This window comes from Peromyscus maniculatus, chromosome 21 (assembly GCF_049852395.1).
Source record: "Peromyscus maniculatus bairdii isolate BWxNUB_F1_BW_parent chromosome 21, HU_Pman_BW_mat_3.1, whole genome shotgun sequence".
Classification (NCBI taxonomy): Eukaryota; Metazoa; Chordata; class Mammalia; order Rodentia; family Cricetidae; genus Peromyscus; species Peromyscus maniculatus.
Window position 1 is genome coordinate 52,550,399 of NC_134872.1, and position 8,622 is coordinate 52,559,020.

The following is an 8,622-nucleotide window of genomic DNA, read 5'->3' on the forward strand; positions in this document are numbered from 1 at the left end:
TCTTTATCACTCTCTGCCGATTTCTCTGAGGCAGCATCTCGCCCTGAACCTGACGCTCAAGGTTTCCTGTCCAGGCCGGAAGCCAATAAGCCCCAGCAACCTTTCTGTCTCAGCCTCCCCTCAGAGCTAGTTTACACGAGTTCTGGGATTTGAACCCCAGTCTTCATGATTTCACAGCAAGCACATTTAATGCCGAGCCTTCGCTCTAGACCCATACATGAGTTTTTTGGTTTTTTTTGTTTTCAAACAAGAACTCACCACATAACCCAGGCCTATCCTGGAATTGGTTACAGAGCCCAAGTTAGCTTCCATCTTGGGTTGGGAATCAGCTTCCTGAGTGGTGGGAATACAGGCATGGGTCACCACATCCAGCTAGGAGTTGTCACCCTTTGCTACCGTGAAGCAAGTTACTGCCCTTTCTCACTGTTTCCTTGTCCAACGTTGGGATCAGAATACGGCAATAAACGCACAGCAGATCTGAGTGAGTTTGCTGATTCTGCCTCCCCCAGCTGTGTCTGGATCATCAGCTGTTAAAATAATCTTTTATTGCCCTGTTATATACATACATACTTTGTACACACAAAAAGGCAATGCCAAAACAGTAAGATGAACCTGAGGCCATGGCTCAGAGGGGAAGAGCACTTGCTATGTAAACATGAGGATCTGAGTTCAAATCCCCCTGTGAAAAGCCAGGTGTTGCCACATATGTCTGTAAACCCCAGCTTTGGGGATAAAGACAGGTAGAGCCCACTAATTTGCTGGCCAGCCAGCCTAGATGAAATGGGGAGCTCCAGGCTCAGTGAGAGACCATGTCTCAAGGCAATAAAGTAAAGAACCATAGAGAAAGACACCTCTGGAACCCTTATACCTGCACATAAGCTCTCTCACACACACACTCACATGTACACCCACTCCACACAAACTTTGAAACATTTTAATTCAAAATATAAAAGCAGCCGGGCAGTGGTGGCGCACGCCTTTAATCCCAGCACTCGGGAGGCAGAGGCAGGCGGATCTCTGAGTTCGAGGCCAGCCTGGTCTCCAAAGCGAGTTCCAGGAAAGGCACAAAGCTACACAGAGAAACCCTGTTTCAAAAAACCAAATATATATATATATATATATATATATATATATATATATATATATATATATAAGCAAAAAGGCAATACTATTTTTAAAATTCTTTAAAAGACCTACATATAATTTCTAGCTGGGGTAAGCATCCAGGACCAGAGGGATGGGAGACTGGAAATGTAAGTATGGTCAGGATAGTTTAGGGTGCAGGGGTGGAGATGGGGTGGGGGCCTGAGTTAGCCACAGAACAAAAGGCAGAGAACTAATGTTTTAGAAAGTTGGTGGAGGTCATTGGTCTGAGAAAAGGACATATCCTTGGCTTAGAAACTGGTAACATTTAGAGTTGCATATTAGCTAAGAGACCTTGAACCCTGTTGCTAGACAAAGAGTCATAATACGCGCCCCCCCCCCCCACTACTTGTGGCCAAGATTAATATAATTAAATGTGATGACATGTAAGGAATGACAGAGTGCCTCCCGGAGGTCTAGCAAGTCTTGTCTCAGCTGGGCCTCAGTTTGAATCTACTGTATAACTAAGTTTTGTTGGTCAGTTTGGGTTTGGCTACATCCGTGTGTATTATTGAGATGCAGAAGAAACGGGAAACAGATCAGTCCATCCCGGGTTGAAATCCACTTCTTTCAAGCTAGCGCCGGATCTTTTTTTCTCTAGAATTCAGATGAAGAGTGTCTTTGTGCTTCAGAGAGGGAAGTCGCTGGTGTTTACCGAAGGCAAACTTCACCCGGGGAGGGAAAGGAAAGCTCAGATTAGCTGCGGGCGCTTCAGCTGTTTGTAGTAAAACCTTGAAAGCCTCCTTTCTGATTCTCTCTGGGTTTATCTGATCAACTGGACAGTCCACAAATTCCCCAAGCGCCTCACCCTTTGTGTGGTCAAGGACTTGCCCCTGAGCGCAAACTGGAAATGGGTTTGGGGTGTGTGTCACCTCAAGCTCAATTTAACAAACACTGGCTTGTTGTAAGACCAGGACCGGTGGCTTTTGAAGTGAGTTTCTTCGCTTGGGAGGGCTCAGTCACCGACTGGAACCTTTCTAGACAGCAGCAGGCAGTCCATTCAGCTGAAGCCTGGTGTTTGCTTTCCTTGTTTCCGCAGCTAGGCAGGGAGCATCCCTTGAACTTTTCAGAGGGAGATTTGGAATGTCAACCAAGACCCCACTCCTCAGATAGGCCTCAGCAGGGGAGGGAGCAACTGCCCAGGATGATAATCGGTTTCCTGGAATCTCCCCTGCAGAAAGAGACAGGTCTGCCTATCCAGCCCTTAGTCTTCCAGCTCGGTCCCTCTCTTCAGGGTATCAATCTTTGTCCCACCTCCACAGGGCTTCATCTCATCTCATCAGTGATTTCTCATATGCCCTGGAGTTCAAACAAGGGAAGAGTCCCAGGTTCCCAGAAATGGGGCAGTGAAGATAAGAACATCTGGTAAGCCTCCATGTTCTTCGTGTAGCTCCTGCGAGTGCTGGACGGACACATTTTACGATGGTTTTGTCGGGCTTGGGGAGATATTTTTGTCCTTAGGTGTGCCCTATGGAATTCAGCACTCTCAGGCCCCAAACCACGCCCGTTTCCCCATTTTCCTGAGTACCTATGATGGGAGAGGCAGGCACCACACAGGACATGATCTCCTTTCAGTTCTCACAGCTCTGCCAGGCCAAGTCTGTCAACTTCTTTTTGAGGGGAGAAAAATATCAAAATTCAAACCTGGTCAAATAACATAGATGAGATGCCATGATTAAATCAATAGAGGTGAGGATTTTACAGCTAGGCCCGCCTGTCCCTGTCCCCAAAGCCTATGACTTAACTCATTATTCTCTCCCCTTCACCCCCGGCCTTCTCCCTCTCCCTTCCCCCCACCCGTTTGCACAAATGTGTGTAGTTAGGGTACAACTGGAAAGCCATGTTTTGAAGGAGAACCCTGAGTATTAATGAGCTCCCCCTATGTTCATCTGATGGGCCTTCATGACGTTCAGTGGCTCCTTCTCCAGCCTTTCACATGGGCATCTCAGTACTCTACTGAAAGACTATTCCCTCTCTGTCATCCTTTACTCTGGTTTTCATGGCTCTCCTCTGTCTTTATACTCCTCTGTCTAAGATGCCAATCTGAAGGATTCACCCTTCACTACCTTCTTGAATCCTTCATAGCCGTTACCATGTCCTGGACATTGCTTTGAATGCTTCTATGTGAGGGAAATATGTCATACCGTATTCAGCTCCATTTTACCGCGGGGAAACTAAAACATGAAGAGTGATGTTCCTTGCCCAAGAACAGCCGCTCACTCACAGATAACAGAAGATTTGAACCCTGTAAAGCCGTAGCATCTGGCCACTGAACCCTATACTGCACACATAGGCCAGGCTTTTAACTTGCCCTCTCTAATCTCTCCCTGCTCTGTGTTCAGCCACGGGCAACTGCTTGGACACTTAGGATGCACTGTGCCCTTGAAGTTGGTGACTTCTTATGCCGTGCCTGTCCCCTCTGTCTAAATCAACCCATCGTGCCTACAATTGACTCAGATTTCTTCTCTGAGGCTGAATTCAAGGGTCACAGCTTCTGGGAGGTCTGCCTACGGCCACAGTTGCTTTCCAAAGCTGACGAGGACAGAGGGGCCAATTTGCCCATCACCGCCTTTTAAGGCAGGCTCGCGACTGGTGAGTGGAAACAGGGTTTCAAACATCGTGTTTCTTAGGTAGCTGACATGTAGCAAGCATTCAGGAAGGTTTTTGGGGTTTTGTTTTTTAATGAAAAAAAGTGAAAGCAGTAAAGGACATATGGCAAGTTATACAGAAAACAAGACAGGAAGGGCTGTTGAGAAGCCCGGGAAAAGAGAAAGATGAGAATGGGCTGAAACATCCAGTGACGTAGTTTGGCCGGAGAGAAAGTGGCAACTCGGAGAATGAAGTCAGTCTCCCAAAGCTGTAGCTAGAAATGGTGGCTAAGGCTGGGATCAAGTTGTCAGTTACCAGGGCCTCTTCTATGCCTTTTCCATTTTAACCGCCGTGCATTTCACTTGTAACATATGAAAACAAAGAGTGAACACGAGTGATTTGGGGGATGTTATTGTTTACAATGAGCATACAAAAGAAGTGTCTATACAGCGAGATTAGTGAGTTCAGGGGGTACCAACAAGAAGCAGCTAAAACAATGGGCTGACAGAGACTAGTTAGTAATTATATCGAGGAAGCACAACCAATCTGATTGGAATCGCCCTCTAATGTACCCATGAGGTAAGCTGTCAGGTCAGGTCAGTTTGCCGTAGTGAAAATTTCCAGACTGGTGGAGTGTTCCCACTGTTGCTGAGAACCTTCATTCTGTTGGCCATGAATTGCTACACTTTGGGTCTCTGCCCTGAACACGCCTCCTTCCCCTGGGCGCCCTGGACTCACGGAAACCTAACTTTCTGCCTAATCAAGCCATTAACCCTCCCACAAAGGATGCTTGCGTCCTCATTTCTGCCAGTCCACGGCTGAGGAAGGAAGATGTCGCCCACTCCCCAACTTGTTTCCTGACCACCCTTCTGTTACGTTCCACCCAGTAACCCAACTGTTTCTTCCTCTCTCTTTGACAACTTGCAAGTTGTCACCTGTCACATCCTAAATATTCTAAGCACAACAATATTGAACACGACCATTTCTTTAATTTAAGAACTGAATCGTTTCCTTTGTCCATCGGGCCAAGTGCCCCTCCATGTAAAGGTAGTTTTCTGCTTTTGTTTTTTGAGTTCATACACACAACCCTCCACTCATTTCCCTGTGTTAACTCTCCCTGACATCTTCATCCACTACCTCTTCCCAAATAGCTCTCCGACCCACACCTCCTGCTCACACATCTCCCAGGCTACAGACTGATATCCCGCCAGCTCTAACTGCATCGAGAAATGAGTTCTCTGCCTCTCTCCCTTCTAAGGCTGGCTCTCCTGAGGCACCTCTTTTTCCCAGCACTTGGAAAGTGCAGGCAGGAGGATTACAAGTTCAAAGTCATTCTCAACTACAAATTGAGTTCAAGGCCTGGAATACATGAGACTGTGTCTCAAAAGGGGTGGGGGATGAGGGAATGGGACTGATGGACCAAAGTCTGAGCTGTTGGTTAATCTCAATGGAAATTTAAAACACTGTGTTGCTGGGCGGTGGTGGCGCACGCCTTTAATCCCAGCACTCGGGAGGCAGAGCCAGGCGGATCTCTGTGAGTTCGAAGCCAGCCTGGTATACAAAGTGAGTTCCAGGAAAGGCACAAAGCTACACAGAGAAACCATGTCTTGGAAAACAACAACAACAACAACAAACAAACAAACAAACACAAAAACAAAAAACACTGTGTCTTCCAGCTATCTGTTAAATCAGATTACATTCCTTTTTACTTCTCTTTCACTGCCTACATCCTCACCCCCAATATCTCTTCATCCTTCACAACCAAATCAAATGCCACCTTGTCCTGAAGGCTCCTGCCTTCCCGCAGTGAGAACGGACTGTTCAAGAAGTACAAGGGACTTTGCCGAATCAGCACCGGCTCCCACCTCACTAATCTCAGAGCATTTCCATCTGCTTTCTGCTAGCTTGTAGACTGTTTAGTTGTGTGCACCTGTCTCCTTGGCTACACAGTTCAGTGATGGTGAATTGTCTATGTATTAGTCATCTGTGGGCCTCTCATAGTCCCAGGCCAAGTGTATCGAACACTGCTGTCATCTGGATGGAACTCTACAGACCGTTCTCTGTGTCTGGCTGACCTAAGCACAAGCCTTTTATGGCGTCACCTTTGCTCTTGAAGACTGAAAAGTTTTTTGCACCCCGATAAGCCTCTCTGCCAACACAGCAATCAAAATCAGACCGAATCAGACTGAATCAGAAAAAGCCCCAGTTTAATGGGTAAAGCATTCCTGGGTGATTCTCCAGCAACTCTGAGAGGACATGGGAAAGAGAGACCGAAAAACCACGTGTCTGTTTTCTAGGGTGCAGTTTAAATACTCTGGGGGAGTGGTCTTGAGCACCTCTGGAGGAGGAGCCATTGGCAGGACTTTCTGGGGTGTAGGGTCTGGGCAGAGAGGCGGGACTTCCACCAGAACATTCCAGATTCTTTGGGTGCATGGATGCCAGGGTGCCAGGGATTGAGGTGGAGCTTCCACCGGAACAAAGACAATGGCTTTTTAAGCACTCGGGCTTGCAAGATCCCTCAGTGTGTAAAGATGCTTGCTGTTCAAGCCTGACTGCCTGAATTTGAGCTTCTGAGCCCACACTGAAAGGTGAACTCCCAAAAGTTGCCCTCTGACCTCCACGTGCATGCTGTGGAACATGCACACATATACACAGGCATACACACACATATCACACACATAATAATAATAAAAGTTAAAAACTAGTATCTATAATGAGACTTGAAACTCTTAGAACGTGGTAAGAATCATCTTCATCTTTTCAAAATTCTCTCGTTACTTTTCACATGCTTTACATATTCTCAAGTCTATAAATCAGATCATTTCCTTCAGCGTACATGCATGCATACTCCACCTATAAACCAACTTTACGATCTGACCCAGAGGCAAATAACTCAGCTTTGAAGCTCTCAGGCTGAAGCAGCAACTGATTAATGAGGTTGAGTTAACTATTCACACATCTTTAGGAAGAATGAAATTCAGAAGTACCATGAGGTTGAGTTAACTATTCACATATCTGTCTTCCTAGAGAACAGGCCAGGGAATGCTCACCCAGTCCAGATGGGAAAAGTGACATTGAACCCAGGGACACCGAAGGACGTAAACGAAAGGGATGTGATGGATTTGAAGACATGATGACAGTCGGGAAAGATGGATGGATGTGTTATGCTGTGGACCGGAAGATTCCCAAACACTTCCCAAAATACTTTGTGGTTGGAGAAATTAACCTACTGAACTTGCAGTTTTTGAGACCCGTCTCAAAACACTAATGTTATTTTGTTGTTGTTCTTATTTTAGGGCTAGAAAGATGGCTTAAAGATTAAGAGCACTGGCTGCTCCTCCAGAGGATCCAGGTCTAGTGTCCAACACGCACACAGCAGCTCTCAGTCAGTCATCTCTAACTCAGCTTCCACTTCCAGGGAAACTTCTCTCTCTGTCTCTGTCTCTCTCTGTCTCTGTCTCTGTCTCTCTCTCTCTCTCTCTCTCTCTCTCTCTCACACACACACACACACACACACACACACACACGCATATGGAGATCAAAGAAAAATCTGTGAAAGCTAGTTCTCTCTTTCCCACAGGAAACGCATGTTGAGAGTCCACCAGGCATCACATTAAGCAATTGCACTGAGAGCAATGGAGGTGACAAAAAACGAACCTGGACCAGAAGGGAAGCCACGCCCACCCCCATAGCAACATGATCTCTGACTGATGCTCATTCCCCAAAGGTGCTCTGGATTTATTGACAATGTTAACTCAGAACCCAATCCTAGTCATTGACAACCTTCTATAAAATCCATAGCAGCTGGGCACCCTGGTGCATGTTTCTGATCCCAGCACTCGGGAAGCAGAGGCAGGAGGATCTTTGTGAGTTTCAGGACAGCCAGGGTTGCATAGTGAGACCCTGCCTCAAAACAAACGTGAGAAATAAAAGAAAACAAACAACAACCCCACAAAGAGATGCACAAACACCCTAGATCTTTCTTCCTTGCTTGGTGTTGTGTTTTTAGGTTTTATTTTATGTGCACGTATGTTTTGCCTGTATGTATGTGTGTGGACCATGTGCCTTCCCGACACCTAAAGAGCTGGAAGAAGGTGTCAGATCCCCTGAAACTCAAGTTAAGAAACATCGTGAGTCACCATGTGGGCGCTGGGAACAAAACCCCAGATCCTCTGGAAAAGCAATAAATATGTTAACTGCTGAGCCATCCCCCATCTCCTTTCTGGCTTCTTATCCCGTGCCTTGTCTTGATGCCCATTCCCCGAGTTCCAGCATCACCTCCTACTGCAAATGAGACGACGTGTGAGACAGGCAAGTCCAGGATGCTCATGAAGTTCTTCTTCCTCACACAACTATCTGCTCAGGTGCCCTCGGGATGGCAGCTCTGTCGGCTCCTTCTCTTTAAACCTCCCAATCTTCACCACACAGCTGCACACACGTCCTGGGGGAGCCTTGCTTCAGCCTGTCAGCTCCCTAGCTCTCTGAAGACTCTTAGGAAGATTGCTAGTCTCTCTCCCACAGGGCAGCCGCCACATCCATCCTCTGCAGGGTTCCTTACCTGTCTTCCCTAAGCAGACTAAAGTTGTGGTCTCCAGGCTGAAGCCCTGGCCTGCACTGATCTGTACGGCACCATGAGCCCTGCAGGCACACTGGTTCCAGGCTGTCCCATCACCTACTAATGACGGCTCTTGTGAAGACCGAATAGCAGAGAGCAGAGCCCCAGAACCAGAAGAGGGTGGGACTTTAGAATCACAGGAGCATATTAAATCTGCAGATTTCCTCTAGGCTTTGTCTCAACTGAGGGCCCTAGTAAGGTGCAGAAGTATTTTAGGGACACGGTACAGGTGAGATAGTCATAAGATTCTGTAAATGCAAATGAAATCCAATAGA

At 46.9% G+C, this 8,622-nt stretch overlaps 1 long non-coding RNA gene across 1 annotated transcript; it reads right to left on the reverse strand.

Moving 5' to 3' along the window:
- Positions 1-1,169: 1,169 nt before the first annotated feature.
- Positions 1,170-8,422, reverse strand: LOC143269959 (uncharacterized). The gene is made up of 2 exons (XR_013046771.1): positions 8,291-8,422; positions 1,170-2,787 (listed from the first exon to the last, which is right to left on the reverse strand). It is a non-coding gene; the product is annotated as an uncharacterized LOC143269959 (long non-coding RNA).
- Between the last annotated feature and the right edge of the window lie 200 nt (positions 8,423-8,622).